This window comes from Camarhynchus parvulus, chromosome 1, assembly GCF_901933205.1.
Source record: "Camarhynchus parvulus chromosome 1, STF_HiC, whole genome shotgun sequence".
Lineage (NCBI taxonomy): Eukaryota > Metazoa > Chordata > Aves > Passeriformes > Thraupidae > Camarhynchus > Camarhynchus parvulus.
This window is the reverse complement of record NC_044571.1, coordinates 79,529,515-79,545,764: the sequence shown is the minus strand read 5'-3', so window position 1 is coordinate 79,545,764 and position 16,250 is coordinate 79,529,515. Positions and strand designations below refer to the sequence as shown.

The following is a 16,250-nucleotide window of genomic DNA, read 5'->3' as shown; positions in this document are numbered from 1 at the left end:
GTGGGATCCTCAGATCCAAATGCCTAGCTTTAGAGAAAAAAACCTTGAAATTAAAAACACTGTAATGAAAAGGTGTGAGTAGGTTTTGGTTGGGTTTTTTTAACAAAAAAAGCCCTTCACAACTGCTGGAAAGTGAGAAAAGTACTTCCTTTGATGCTCAATTTTGTCAAAACCACTTGGGAAAGAGTCTCTCACTAGTGCTGAGCTGTGTAGGAAGGTATGAATTAGCTTGTTTCCAGGTAGGGTCTGGAAAACAGCCATATAAGATGAAAATTAAATTAAAAGTAGGAACCAAAATTGTTATTTAAAGGATTTGTCCCCATCACTGTGTTGCAGGAGCATGTATGAAACGTAACATTTTCTTTCTGTCCTTCAGACTGGGAGAAAAGCACTCTGGATGTGGGCATGGAGTACTAAATGAGAAGTTCTGTGGGTGCTATGGCTAGGAGCCACATGTATCCAAAGCCATAGATGCTTATGTGTAGAAAACGAAGTTGAACACGCACTGGTGAGCTCTCTGAATCACTTGCAGACACCTAAATTCAAGTGTCTTAGTCTCAAGATGACTCTCATCTGATGTTTTATGTTTAAGTAATTACTAATTTTTCAAACAGATCTGCTGCCTAAGCCTGTAAAAGACATTTCTCTTTGTGTTCCCCTCTTCTTCCCCAAGAAAAGAACCCGAAACACCACCTTACAGACATTTGAGTATTTCCAGAAACCTATTCAATATATGTCATTTCTGTTCAGCATTTTCTGTGTTTATGCCCTATGTTTATGCTGGTATTACATGCCCCACTCAGACATTTGGGAAAATAGAAGACAATTGGAAATGGGGGATCCATGTGTCTAGTTGGTGTCTGTGCTGCTGCAGTATTTGTAGCCAGTGCTTCAGTCTTTCCTTGCTTGTGCATTTCTATGTGTTTGACCTTGAGGAAATCAGTAAGCCCCTCTGTGCCTCTGCTCCCCAATGTTTCCTATGGAAACATTGCTCCCTATCTGCATTGGCAGCCCATTTTTTTATTAAATCTCCTTTTATTTTTTTCAGGTTAAGGAATGTCTTGTTGTTTCCTATGAGATTGTGCTAGTATTGTTCAAGGGAAAAAAAAATAAGTGATGTGTATCCATTATCACTTTGATGGGTTAAGCAGCCTCTTGGCAAGCCTGGTTTCAGGGAAAGAGCAGTTTGGTTTTCTGTGGCTTGAAGTTTAACCTGTGGAGAGTGCATATGGGAGACGGGGGTGGTTTTCTGGGATTGTGTTTCCTCCCTTTGTCAAGTTGTGTACTGTGCAGGGCTCACTTTCTCCCAAGATGAGTTGACAAATACTCTGTCTAAAGCAATCTTGATGTATATCCAAGCCTCTCTCCGAGTGAGGCCAAGCACTTTGGCAGCTCCTTTTTGCAGTGAGGCTCTCCAGAGCTGACAGCCGAGGCGCTGCTGAATGGGCCAGCGCAGGGCTGGTGCTGATTAATGATGCAAACACAGCCCCGAGGAGCAATGCCTGAGCAAACAGGGCTGATGTCAGCCCTAGCAACAGATGGCAGAGCCCCTTTTCCCGTGCTCCACGGGCTGCTCCAGCACTCGGGGCTGCTGAATAAGGAACAATAAGGGTAGCACAGGGTTAACCACCACTTCTATCAGCGTTTTTGTGCTGCCTTCGCTCTTTCACAGCAAAATGTCACTGGGTGAATTGATTATTTTTTTGTTTTGTTTTGCTGTCCAGACGCAAGAGAAAAGTGGCCACAAGCAACTTTTGGCTCTTGGGGCTGCCTGGTAGAAAGGGCACAATAAACATCCTTCCCGCAAATGTGGAAAAAGCAATTGAAGGTGGAGCTATTTTACAGAGGTTTCTGATGCTGTTGCAAGTTGTTATGGGTCAGTTGCTATTTCCAACAGTAACCTCAGCTGCTGAGGGTGGCTGGAAATGCCCGTGTTAATTACCATCAGGGTGAGGGCTTGTCTGTAGACACAAGTTGCCTTGCTTTAACTACACTGGTATCATTAAAGCAGTACAAATACCCAGAAGTGAATGCAGTTACAGCAGTATAAATGGGCTTGTTTATCTCATAATCTATGCTGATATAAAGCACCTTTATACCCATATAATTGCACTCACTGGGGGTTGTGCCAGTGTAAATGTTTTGGTACAAAAATCAATAACTGGCATACTTGGAGGCTGTCTGGGGTCTGGCAGGCTTGAAGTGCTGTGCTGCAGCAGCTTCCATACTGAATGCTCAGCTATTTTTGTTTTTAATCTATCATTCTTGTCTTGACCTAGAAATAAAAATTTAATGGAAAGTTGAATTTATGGCTGCAGCAGAAATAGGGGTCGCAGGTGCTATCTTCCCTCCTTGAACTCCAGTGGCTGGGGGCTGAAGGAACCATCTGAGCCAAGGCACGGGAGAGGTCCCTTCCTGCACAGGGACAGGCAGGGGCCAGCCAGCAGACGCTCCTGGAGAAATATCAGTGATGGGAAAGAGAGTGATGTAGCCTAAAACAGGAGGTGGAGAGCTGCTTTGCAGCTTTCTGGGGCTGCTCTTTCTGGGGCTGTAGCCCCAAATCCAGTAGGATCTGCAGGGGTAAGAGACAATCCCATTTTGCCTCCCTCATCTGCCTCATGGGGCTTTTTCTTAGGACATAAAGGCTATGACTCCCCCTCCCAAACTGTAGGGATCTGCACCATCTGTAAAATGCCTTTATAGTGACTGGAGAGAGAGAGATACCTCTACATTTTATATCTTCTTAGCTTGAATATCTAAAAACCCATATAAATCATACTTAAGGGGTGCCTGCTTCTCTGCTTTGACTGTACAAGGATGTTTGTCAGCCGGATAGGAGGCAGGTACAGTGAGTCCTGCCTGTCCTGGTTAAGCAGGATCCTGTTCTGTTCCAAGGCACCTGTGCTGGCCCGTGGCTTTGAGAGAGGTTTTGGTGGTGTGGCTGCAGAAATATTACTGACTCTTGAAAATCCATGTACTAAAAATGTGTTTACTCTCACTTTAACTGACAAAGCAAAACTAGTTTGGGCATTGAGTGTCTTAGTGAACTTTAATTAACTGTTTGCTCATTTCACTTTTTAATGAACTCTTGTTCATTATTTTGCTACTTTGCACTGTAGCTACCTTGAATCATTTCTGTTTGCTCATACAGGCATTTCTTCTGGAAGAGAAAAGGCTGTTGTAGCTCTCTGCACTCCTGGTTTTGGACCACCATCACCACTCTTTAAGTAGGATTGTCCAGGTTCACAGCAGTTCACTCAGCTGTCTGTCACTGTTACCAGACATCAGGGCCCTTTTGAAAACAGTGGGGTTTAGTTCCTGGGAGTAGATCTGGGAGTAGTGGGTGTTTAGTTTAGTGTGGGTAGTTTAGTTCCTGGGAGTAGATCTGTGGGTGTCCTGACTCTGATGTAGCCCCATCCCAGCTGCCACACAGTGTCCAGTCCCCATTCCCAGCTCCTGCCATGTCTCCCTGATTCCCCACACAGTGGCTCTTAACTCAATGTGCCTCAGTAGATACAGGCTGTTAAGAGGCTACCTGGTACTGATTTAAGATTTTAAAATATCTTAAATGTTTTAAAAACCTGATCCATCTACCTTTTACTTCTGGGTGTTTCAATTTCACCAACCACCACCTACAGTAGTTACAACCTGATCCTTTTGGACCCTACAGGACCAGTTTTTAGATTTAGGGCTGTGCTATTGCTGTAAAAACAATACTGCAAGTAAAAAGAATAATTTGGGTGAGTGAGGAGACCTAATTGATTCATCAAGGGTTATACAGCACAAACACTTCAAAGCATCATCACAGGATCCTGCTGTGAAATGCCACTCAGCCTCCTGCCACAAGGAGCCCAAGGAGCAAATGCTCTGCATATTTTAAGGAGGTACTGAGTCTTAGCTTTAAAACCCCCAAAACTCATAGTTTTTCCTTGCATAGAGACTCAAGTGTTTTTGCATTATTTTTACCTACATTTACCCATTTTTTACCTCAAGAAGGAATCTCAAAATTGCTCAGAGTCTTAAAACATGAGCCTGAGAGACTGAAGTTTTAAATGTGCCTCTGCTATGCACAGCACCAGTCTTCAACACATAGTTTTACTTTTATAGCTAAGATCCCTTATCTGTAAAATGGGAGAAGTCCTTTTAACTTGAGAAGGGGCTAACCTCATACCTCACACAAGCTTTTGGTACTGAATTCGTTGACAGTTATAGAGTACAATGTAATCTTTGTGTGCTAGATATTGTTAAAGAACATGATTTTAAGGTTCTTATATATGCCTGGAGTTTATTTTTTTAGAATTATTTTTAAGTGCATGTTCGAACTATCAAGTCACTGAGGAATGAAGTTTTATTTCCAACTTGTTAAAACATACTGAAAACTATGGAAAACAGGTAACTCACTATTGTTTTGAGTCCCATGTTTGAGGCAGTTTTATTCCTTTCAGTACTGAATAAAAAAATGTAACTGATCTGTAAATCAACCTTTTGATGCAGTAAAACTGCCAGAAACCAAAAGTGATCTGGCTCAAATGATAGACACTTACTCTGGCTGACAACTTATACATTTAATTGGAAGCTACAGCTTTTGAAATGAATTGGACAGCGTGAAATCATCACAGTCAGATGTAGACAATGACAGAAGCCAGTATGTTCAGTTCTCTTCACTGAGGCTTGTAACACAGAAAAAGCTGCTGATCATACTAGATTGCGATTGAAGATATTTGCCCTTCACTGAATAATGAGCTTGCAATCACATTTTGCTGAAACAGGTTCTTTGTACAAATGAAACTTAAATCAGAAGGAAGTTAAATCTCATTTCTTACTCTTCGATCAAAACCTTCATGCTTGAGTGCATTGTAGAGAGGAACATTAGGCTCACATTTCTGTAATCTTATTTGTTATTCAAGATTTGCTCCTGATAGCTTAAATTACTGGGAGAAAAAAAAACCAAAATAAAAAAGAAAAAAAACAACAAAACAAAACAAAAATCCACACCCATACAGCCTTAAAAATGGAAAATCGATTCATTTTCACCACTTTGGAAAGCCTTTCATTATAAAGGGAGAGCAAAGCAAGTAGAAAAGAACTGCATGCATCCAAAGTCACCAAATCTTTTCACTTGTTCCCAGGGCTCGGACAACAATGCCACTATGAAAATAGCACTGAGGAGGAAGAGCATGCTGGGTAATGAGATGCAAATGAGCACACCAAGCATCCCACTCTGCCTTGGAGCCTTTGTATCCAGTAGTGCAATAACAACCAGCTTTTGAGTCATGATAGGCTAGCAAAGAATAGGTTTCACAATGGGTGTGTGTATTATCCTCATGGTTCTCGTCAGCTTGTGGTCAGCAGGGTAGTTAAACATGGCATCCATTTCAGTGAGAAGTTGCCTAGATTAAAACTAGCTGAAATAAGAGTGTCAGAATTAATTGTAACAAGCTCAGTGTGAGACCTTGTGAAGGGAGAAGGCCATTTTATTTTATTTAACTTGATCTGGAACTTGTTTTTTCTTATTCTCTCATACTCTGCCCACCAAGGCATAGGTATTCAAGTGCTGTGGCGATGATGACTCTTGTGGGAAATTGAAGTCCTCACTGTGTCTCTTGGGTTCTTCTTGACTTAAAAGGAACTGAACAGGTCTTGTTTTAAACAGGTCTTCCAAAACATTTAGGGCTTAACAGAACTTTAATTTGGCATATTTCTGCTTCTGTAACTTATTGCTGACTGTCTTTGTCTCATCCTGGATCTCTTTAAGGCCATCATCTGTCCTTTCCTTAGCATGATATTACAGGTGGTGTGCTGGAACCTTGTTGCCCTCCTCCTGTTACCAAACCACAGATCTCCTGCTGACAGCTCAATGCTGGGACCTTAGGAATGTGCCCAGATGTAATCAGCATGTTCCCCAGACATCTCCTTGGTGCGCAGCATAGACCATTCCTTTAAACGTGACTGTTGTTTCTTTGAGTGCTTTCACGCGTGCACGTTTCCATTCCTGTTTCATCCATATCCATCATATTTCTAAAAGGGGCCTGTGCAAGAGGGAGGCATCTAAGGAGATTTGGGTTTACTCAAAGGACTGAGCTGTTTCACAAGGCTGGAGCACTGGGCCGGCTTCAGAGAAAAGCAGCTACTGTCCCTGTTCTAGTTTTGCTGTGCATTTTTGCTATTTGTTATGTGCTGAGCCACCGAAGTGGGGGTCACGCCTAACACTGTATTTTTAGCCTTTGATAACAGTTTATAAATCTGTGCTCAGAGAAGCAAAAAAATGATGAATTTTAGAAAATGCTTGGTGCTGTTATCTCTGAGCTTTATGATATTGTTAGTTAATAATATCCTACAAGAAGTAACTTTTTTCCTTTTAGGTCACAAGGCACTTTACAAAGAAACATACCCATTATCCCAGTTTTATGGAAGGGAAAGCTGAAGCACAGAGACATAAAATGTCCCATGTAAGGTTACAGACCAAGACAGAGGGTGAGCTGGAAATCTAACAGAGGGTCTCAGTATACTTTCTCAGGCAAGAGACCACCTTGGGAAAGGCAGCAGATCTTGACTGTGCTGAGTGTGAGTTGCATGTCATGAAAGAGGGCCATATATCTTTTCTGTGAGGCTTCTTTCCACTGCTCTGTGTTCTGCTTCCAAATCAGCGATATCACCTCGCCAATGAATCATTTTTTCTTATTAGAGATGAAGATGAGATTGACTTGACCTGGGGAATCTGCAGGTAACACAGGGCGCCACTCTCACCATTGTGCTTTACTGAGCTGGAGACAATTGATGGTCATGAGGGATTGGCACCTTTTTTTTTTAACACATTTTGGGAAAAAGCTGGTGTTGGTTTTCTGTTGGTGAGAACAGTGCTTGTTTGAGGGAAAAATGCAGAATCACTTCTCTTTAAAAGGTAATAGGGGTGTTTGGACTTGGGGGGGAAACTGACAGCTGCACCCTGCACACCATCCACACCTCCTCCACTATTGAGAAGGGAAGATATACCAGGACTTCATAATGCTGTGACCTATGCATGTTGTATACAAAAGCATTCATTGGAGACTTTTTCATTATTCTTTTTTCCTTCTTTTGTTATAATATGCCACAAAAAGAGATTGACCAAGAATTCATGATGTATCCAGGTCCAAGGTACAGAATATTTGCATAGCTCCTTTCCACTGAAAGTGACACCACCACCACCCTTGCTGCAGATATTATGTGTCTTCATTCCTGCAAACAGTGAAGTTAATCAGCATAATCTATATCCAGAGTATAGTTAGGCTTAGCTGCTGCTTTTGCAGAATTACGAGGCCTTTGTGCACAAAAAATTAAAGAAAATTGTTTAATGATGATGTGTGCTGGTTACTAAGCTAGCCACCAGTTACATATATTTATAGCTATTTTTGCCTCTAATAATGATATGCTAATTATAGCCCAAATAGAATTCTGTAATTTCTCCCTGAAAATGGAAGTGATGCAAAGGAGATGTTAAAATCTGTGCTGAGGCATCATATTAGTAATTAGGTTTTTAGGTGGCACTGTGCTTCTGAAGGGAAGAAAGCAAAAGAAGATATGAGTGCTATTTCTATTCTTACATATTAGTTTGAGCCTAAATAAAGCATTTGAACTTGAAAACCTTCTTATCCTACATAGCATGAACTTATCTCTGAAGTGTTTCAGAAGAGCTAAGCCCCTGTGGGACAGTCCCTCAAGGGCATTTGCTTAGTTGTTCCAGAGCATCACAGCCCCAAGAGATGACTCAGGCAACAATGACAGCACAGAGAAATTGCTCATCAGTTGTGCTACAAGGGCCAGTGCAGCTTGGGCACATTGAATATTATCCTATAAATATTGCAGCTATGGACTGCAGTATGTGTTTGCAATGTTAAGGGCAGGTCCTGAGGGATCATTTTAGTGGGCAGGCATTTTGGGTTGCACTTTGAGTTTCATCCCACCTGAGTTCAAGAAGCACATCACTGTGAGATGCCTGAAGCCATTTGCAGTCCAAAGTGACCACAGTCAGGTGGTGACTGTGGTTTGATATAGCAACCTTTGCAGACCTTATCCTGCTGTCCACAGCGAGTTTGGATTTGGCTTCTTCCTGGCCAAGCACAACTCACTGCCATCACTCCTATATCAAGTAAGAATAATGATGATAATTTCTGCTCCAGAAATGTGAAAGAATTGGCACCTTAAATACGACTCCTGTAGCAAGTAAATACTGAGGAGTATTACAAAATTTGAGATTTAAGCCATGCACCTGAGAGATAACAAATAAAATGTCAGCAGCAAAGAGCAGGAAGACAAGACAGGAAGAAATAAGCCTTGCAGTCACAGAACTATTTGTCTGACCTCTGTCAACTGCAAGGCTTTCAAAAGTATTTTGAAGGACAGTATAATTAAAAACATGAAAATAAATAGAAAATGGGATAAAAGTGCTCATGGGTTTACTGGAAGTAAATTGTATCAGCCTATCTTGATATCATGGATAAGATAAATGATGTTCTAAGAAATACTTTGTGTGTCATCTACGTGGACTTCAGTAATGCATTTGATACGGTTGCACTGCAGAATTTATGAGGCACGAGGACGCAGAGATTGATTGTTGAATTGATATTGCATATGGGCCTGGCTGAGGAGGAAATAAAAATTATGAGTCTTGAATAAGGAATTTGCATGCTGAAGGGCATACATTAACAGATTATCTCAAGCATTGGCTAGAGAAATGATCTTACTTGGTGGTTTCTTCCGTGATGCTGGCTTCAAAAGAAGGATTTTGCTCTCATCCATGGTTGGAAGGCATCATCCACACTGGAGGGCTTGGGAAAAAAAAAAAAAAAAAAAGGAGGGGGAAAAAAAGCCAAAAACCAAAGAAAGGATTTCTAGGAGTTTGAAGAGTAGATATTCATTAATGGAGTAAACTAAACAGTGTATTTGAGGACTAACATGAGATTGCTGCTCCCTGTTAGATGCATCCACAGGAATCAGTAGTTAGGCTGCTTTAGTGTGGATGTGTAGACTTCATCTGGAGCACAGTGTTTTCCATCCATCAGGCTTAGGAGGAATGAAGGTTGGAACTGTAATGCAGGAAAGGTAACAGCAAATTTATTAGGTGAGAAAGAGCCAATACAGCTTGTCTTGTTTAGTTGACCAAAATGAAGGTGCAAATTATTCATAAATGCAGTCTGGAAACCAGGGTATTCAGCAGTCATGAGTGCAAATAACCTTCCAGGAGGAATACACAGAACAGAAAACCTGGCCACGCTGCAAGAGGAGAAGAATATTTAGAAAATTAGTGGCTTTGCCTGCAGTTCCTTGGGACTGCACTGGCTGAGTTTTAAAGAATGAAAGGGAGTCCCTCTGCCTGTTTTACAGGCAGAACAGACTGGCACACCATATTGTCACATTAAACATATTCTAGGAACAAAAAATAAGCCAGAATCTGCCTTTAAAGGAAACCAGAATCCAAAATCTTCATTGAAGTGAATGTTTGCTGTGCATTTTGTTCAGAGTTTTGATATTTTCAGCAATAAGCTGATGGAACTCTTAACAAGAGACAGAAGGGACAACGAAAGATGAACAAAAAGGTTTTGCCTCAGCTTCTCCTTTTTTTTTTTTTTTTTTTTAAGGCATAACCAGGAATTAGAAAATGTAGCTGTTTTTAAAAAGCAATCATTTTTTATACCTAGCTTGTTTCAGAAAGGTCGTTCCACTTTCATTGTCACCTCAGGAAAAACAATAAAGCAGCAGTCCTCCACGTAATTGCACAGGCTTGCCTGGTGGGATCTCTTTCTTGTTCAATGAAGTATCATTCATTTAGATCAGAATACAGTCTTTCTAAATTAGAGGTTTACATGTGTAATTATATAAAATGATATGTTTGTTTACATCTCCAAGTAAAATGTACGTCGTTTTCTATCATTTATCTTTGAAATTCAATTTTGCTTTGTCGATCCCTAATTTATTGCAGAAGATGAATGTGCTGTTAGAGTGTTTACAATGCCTCTTGCTGCCTGTGGATAATAGAATTACCCTGGTTATTGCTATTCATTTCGACATTTCTATGGTCAGGAATGTGCAATAGTTTTACGTTCCTGAATATATGGTGAAAATCCTGATGCTATTTATTATGGCTGCTCTTTTTTTTTTTTTTTGTTTAATCCATCTAAAGACTTAAATTTACTTTCAAAGAGTAGTGGGACAGCTGACAACTGATGGCTGTATTTCTCAGCAGCTGTGTACTCTCTTCTGTGTTCATAAATGTGTGGAGAGGCTGTTTCGTACCTTTGTGTGTAATGTTAATAAATATTGTAGATTTCTAGTAAACCCATAAACTCCCATATGAATTTCTGCCGATTCAGCCCTAGGGCTTTGGTGAATGAGCAGTGTGTATAACCAGTCACTGAATTTATGGAACATTTTTGTAAAAACAGTGTTTGTTTTACTTATTCCTTTTGTCTGTTTAACTGGTTGGGTTAAAAGGGCTGTACTTCCAGCAAACAATCCCAAGGCATTATTTTTCCAAGCAGAGCTTTCAAGGGTAACTCTGCAGAATGTTTCCTTTGATATCTTCTTGTGGTTTTCTTTCTGTATACTTGTTCCTTATGGTATTTGAGAAAGGCAAACTGGGAAGTGCATCCACTTTGGACTGTGACAGGATAGGAGCAGTGTTGCAGGATGCTCAGAGCATCTCACAGGGAACAAGAACTCCATTGAGAAAGATGTCTAATTTTATATTCCTCTTTCCATTTCAAATTTTTTCTCTTTGAAAATGAGAATCAGTATCTGAATGAGGAGAAAGTGTCCCTCATTACCTAGGGACTAGAAATCTTTCCGATTAGACCTTGGCTAATCCATCCAGACCATCCGTGTGTGTGTGTGTCATGGGACATACATGGTCCTGTGCTGCCTGGAAGTCCCAGGCAAAGATCCTGACTCCACAATGAGTGGCAAGGGTGTAAAGCATGTATTGCAATGACTTGGAGCCAGGCAGTATCTTCTGAGCTTGTGTTTAAACCCTGAATAATAACCTGGAGTCCCCTATTAGACTTCCAATCCATCCATCCTCCACTTGTATTTTCTTAATAAATGTTTTTTTTATGAATATGCAGAGGAAGAAAAAATTAATGGACAGTAAAACATGCAGTAAATGTATCCTATTAATCTTTTGCCAGGGAAAGGGATGATGTTGCTTTCTTTCTAAGCTTCCTATCTCTGTGAAGACACTCAGCCTTCATCTTAAAACAGAAATTTATTTGGTTTCTTTTACTTTAGCCTGCTTATTACCTGTCCTACATTTTTTTCATATTTCACCTAAACAAAGTTTGAGAATGAAAAATCAATAAAAGAGTTCTTCAGAATTTCATTAAAAAAAAAAATGTTCCTTATACTATAACATTTGCAGCACTTCCAGAGATAGCAGTAAAATATGCTGTCTCTCCATACCACATTCTGTTATCTTTTATGCAGTACTTCAGGAAACAGCTCAGGTAAGGTTATCCATCCACAGGTTGAATGAAAATAATTTAATTTCATAAGGAGAAGGCTATTGAACTCTCCTTGGCTTCACAGCCATATTAGGGAAATTCAATCTCTGTCCGAATATAGCCTGTAGCAAACTAATTTTTGGTCCCTAAGTGCCATAGTACTGAAAAATATGTGAATTTCTTCTAAGTCAAGGGTCAGGTTAGTTACTATCACACCTACAGCCATGGGCTGTTCTGGATGTGCAGAGAATAAGCATCAGAAGAAGCAAACCCAGAGCAGTGCTTCTGTCTGTGTAATACTGTTCAAACTCTCCAATGCTTCAAGATTTCCTCTTCCATAGCCTTTGCACTTACCAGCCCTTTGTGAATTTTTCTTCTGTGGCTAAGTCCACAGAAGAAATGTGGATTCATTAATTTATTTGTTTACAACAAAAATACTTTGAATAATGCATATATATGGAAAGAATGAACATCAGTAAACCTTAGAGCTAAATATTCCTCTGTAAATATGTGCATTTGAGGGTTTTAATATTCAGCTTTTGGGGTAGATGCAAAATGTCACACACATGCATATACATAGTCTAATATTTGACTGTACATACAGTATATATGTATGTATTTGCATAGCACTGCCTGGCTACTTCAGCACACACAGGCACACAGAGGTTTTATTTCTATAAGCACCCTTCTGGGAATTGAGAGCTAACTGAATGTAGAGCATGGATTAAATCCTTCAGTTTTATCGATTTCTAAAAAAAACTTTTAAAATTATAAAGCATTAGTTATGCTGTGAAATTTGTAACTGTTCCTGCTTTTATGTCATATTCAATGATACAGACACACGTGTGTATTCCTCCACCCATGTGCCTGGCATTACTCCTATGACATCAGACCTATCACCAAGCTATTGTTAGTTGATAAGTTATATTTCTTCATTTGCACTGTAGTAACTGCAGGCTTCACTAATTGCAAGTGCAAAGTATCTCAGGGGGGGTTGATGTTTCACTGAACTTTTCCCTTCTTTAGCACATCTCAATGTGCTAAAAGCATTATCCCAAGCATCAGTGGTGAGTGTTCAAATGTCTCGATCACACATCTGAGCCCTTATAACTGGTGGTCTGTAAGATGATGCATTGGCTGAAAATTGTATAGGCTGATGTATTGGTTAAATTTTCAGGATTTCTTTGTGTTGGTCCTGTTCTTTCTTCTGTGTCACTAAGGCTGCATCTAAACACTAAGGCAAGTCTGCTTTTTTACCCACCCTACATCTCCAGTTTCCCCATCCACATTATAAAGCGATGAGATGAAGAACATTGCTGTTTCTTCTCCATCTACATGCTGAATTTCCTTTTACAGGGGATGGATTTGGGACACATTGTAAAGTGTCTTATCCAGTGAGGTTTTGGTAGGATGCTCCCCTGTCAGTGTCACAGTGTCAGCATGTTGTGTAGAGTGAGCATGTTCACCTTCCAGCATTTCGAAACTCTGCAACAGGAGTAGAACAATAATTATTCATTTGTTAAGATGGGAAAAACACGCTTCAACAGCAAAAGTGGAAGGTATCATAGAAAAGCAAGTTGTATAAGACCTCCAAGGTGTTATATAGCACCTCAACTCAAAGCTGAAATATTTGGTCAAACAATGTTTTGGAATTTCACAAAACAGCTCATTTATGTGGTCTGAGGAACAGATGTGCCAGGATGAAGAGAGAGATGTTTTAACTCACAAAATCAAAGAAAAGTATGAAATTCTGTGAGGAGAATGACATAACCTTGTTTGCTAGTGGATGGTGTTACTGTAAATAACTTCTCTAGTGAATACAATTTTCCTTTTCACTTTTGTGGATGTTCTTAAAGATCATAGTTATAAATATCTCCTGCCCTTAGCAGGACCACGATCTTTCCCTGAAGATTTGAGAGAAACTGTTTGAGAGGTGTGCAACAACTTCTGAAGCTTGTTAGTGGTTTTGACTATTTTTTTATAAATGTGTGCTGTATTTCCCAGCTGGCTTTGGAGGGTTGTCCATATGGTGGTGTCCATAAGGGCTACAGCACATATTGAAGATAGGAAAAAAAGGAAGGGTCATTTTTTATCTTTGTCCCCTTGTGACATTCTCATAGGCAAGAGCACAGCCTAACATAATTTCCTGAGGTTTATTTTTCTCTGAGAGTTATTTTCTTCAGATAATACCTTTACACCATAACAGAGTATGACAATTTAATGCAGTTAGATAAGAGCTAACACTGGGATATGGTCTCTTGTGCAAATGCAAGTTTTTCTCAGTCGCCCCAGTGTCTGAAAAATAAAGTTCTACATCCTGCTAAGTATTGGAATTATTATGTATCTGTGGCATGGAGTAGTGAACACAAGAGGGAGGAACACAGTAAGGTTTTCATAAAACCCAGGAAATTAATTTCTTTGAGACTGGACTGGTAAAGCAGTTAAATCTTAGACATAACTGGCATATTTAGTTTTTCAGTTTTGATGATTACTCTTCATAATTTTTTGAAATACAGTTTTGTAACCTGAAAGAACCAGATTCATATCCATACCAATACATTACAATAATTCAATAAATATTAACATCAAGTAACTGAGACCTGATTTTATGTGTAGGTATATTTTGAGCAGTAGTGTTGGACAGTGGGATCTGTCCCTGACACCAGAAATGTATGTGACAGTGAGCAGGCAGGACACTGCAGTGAGGCCATCATGGGTGCCAGGTGGGACAGAGAACAGGAGAGGAAACTAAAGCCTCGTGACTGCACGCACATAGGAACAGTAATTTAATTTCTACACATCAATTTAGCAGCCTGATGAAACTGCCCAGAATAGGTGTTGTATGCTGCCTTTAAAGCAAAAACAAGCAGTTGTGATGGTTCACAATCAACATACTTCACAATCAGGTCTGCAGAACTGAGGGTGATGGTCTGCTACCTGCCCCCTTTAGGATCAGCTGTTAAATCTGAGTGATAAATCTTCTGAGATCTGCTACATTTAAAATACTGACAGTTCTGTTGTAGAGGCTTGCTATGTGTTCATATATCTCTTTTGGAAGAAAATTCAGGTCTGAAGGCACTCTGACAATTATTGCAGTCAAAAAGACTCTACATTAAACACAGGGACCTCCTTTGTGATAGCAGTAGTTTTGTGAGGAGGAGCAGCAGTAGTAGTAGTTTTAGTTTTACCACCATAAGACAAGTACTAAGAGTTCATGATATTCAATTTCAAGTGTTAGCTCTTGGTCTTCAAAAGGAATGTGAATTTCTCTGACTGAAGAAGATGGTGAGGACAGGTACCTTCTATTATTTACAGCTAGAGATCTCTTTTTTAAGAATAAAGTAGGTAGAGTTCACAGTGGCACACTACGAATGAAGGAAGTGGAAGATAATATAAAAATTATCATATTTCATACTGTAATTAGGTTGTGCTTGATAAATATCCATAGTGGCCATGCATATGATGAATAGGGATATTTCAAATTTGAAATCTTTATCAATTTATTTGGGCTGAACTTCTTTCATAATTAGGAATTACTTGCCTGTGTCTTTGAGTTCTTTTTAGACAAGGGGGGATCTTGTGTGAATGACACCAATTTATCATCTGTGCTGTCATTTCTGTTTAAACTGATGCAGTGAGTAGATAGATGTCTCCCATATGGTGTAACAGTTTTGAATACTTACAACTGCTTGATGCAGGCAATACCATTTTGTTTTTTCAGCTTTTTGCCAGCACCAGCTTCTTCCACGTAATTATAATGATCCACTCTTAATTCCTGTGACCTCCCCTTGGGTGTCCCTTCTGTGGTCTGATGTATCTTGTAACGAGTCTGAAATCCTGGAGGCAGAGTGCTCTTCCCTTTGTTCATTTCATCCCATTACTTCAAGTAATGTTTCTCCCCTTCTCACCAAAATAGGTAAATGGATTTATCCAAGGAGAAGGTAATAGCATATGAGGAGCTGTAGATCTAGAAGACTTCTGGGACTAGAAGTCTTATGAAGATGTTGCTGATGAGGTGTTTTAAGGATTCAGTGTCATCATGGGTTTGTGTTTAGATGCTTGGCTGGTCTGATTAATTCAACAAGTAGAATACTTCATCCAGGAAGAATTTTTTTGTTTCCCTTGGTAATCTTAAAGATGACAAATTCTTGAGAACAACTCGGCCCAATGGAGTTGTCTCCAAAATCAGCTTTACATCTAGGAAAAGCTGGTCTATCAAAAAACAAGAACAAAATGCATTTTCCTATACAAAGAAATGTTTTGTACGAGGGAAAACCCAAATCTGCCCTTTAAATCTTTAGTAAGAACAAAATACATCACAAAGCTATGTTCCTAGAATGTATGCATCAGTTTTCTTAAGGGAACTTTGGAAATGTTTCCTTTTCTTTCCATGGTATAAATCTCACAACAGTTTAATCATTCATCGAAGTACATTGCCTTAAAAAAAGATATCTTGATCATCCTCATGTAAAAAGGTACTTTATTTTAAAGACTCAGTTTAAGCATGGAACAAATTGATGAAATTGTAGAACAAAACCTTTAATACATTAGAATTATTATATATGGAAACCATTATTACGGAAATAACCTTCTTTGTGACGTATTCTTGGTGTGGAAGTAATCAGCATTCTATCCCATTAATTGTTTGAGAACTCTGAAATCTTTAATGAGGTTTTTTACAGAAGAATTTCAGTCATATGCAAATGATTCATTGAAACTCTTAATCATAAGACAAATAGTGATTCTTTAACATTCACTGTAATAAATGTAGCATGT

General features: G+C 39.5%; 1 protein-coding gene across 11 annotated transcripts in view; it reads left to right on the top strand.

Annotated features, from left to right (window-relative positions):
- The window catches only part of FAT3 (FAT atypical cadherin 3), a 399,343-nt gene that overhangs the window by 248,272 nt on the left and 134,821 nt on the right, over positions 1-16,250 (top strand). The window lies entirely within an intron of this gene.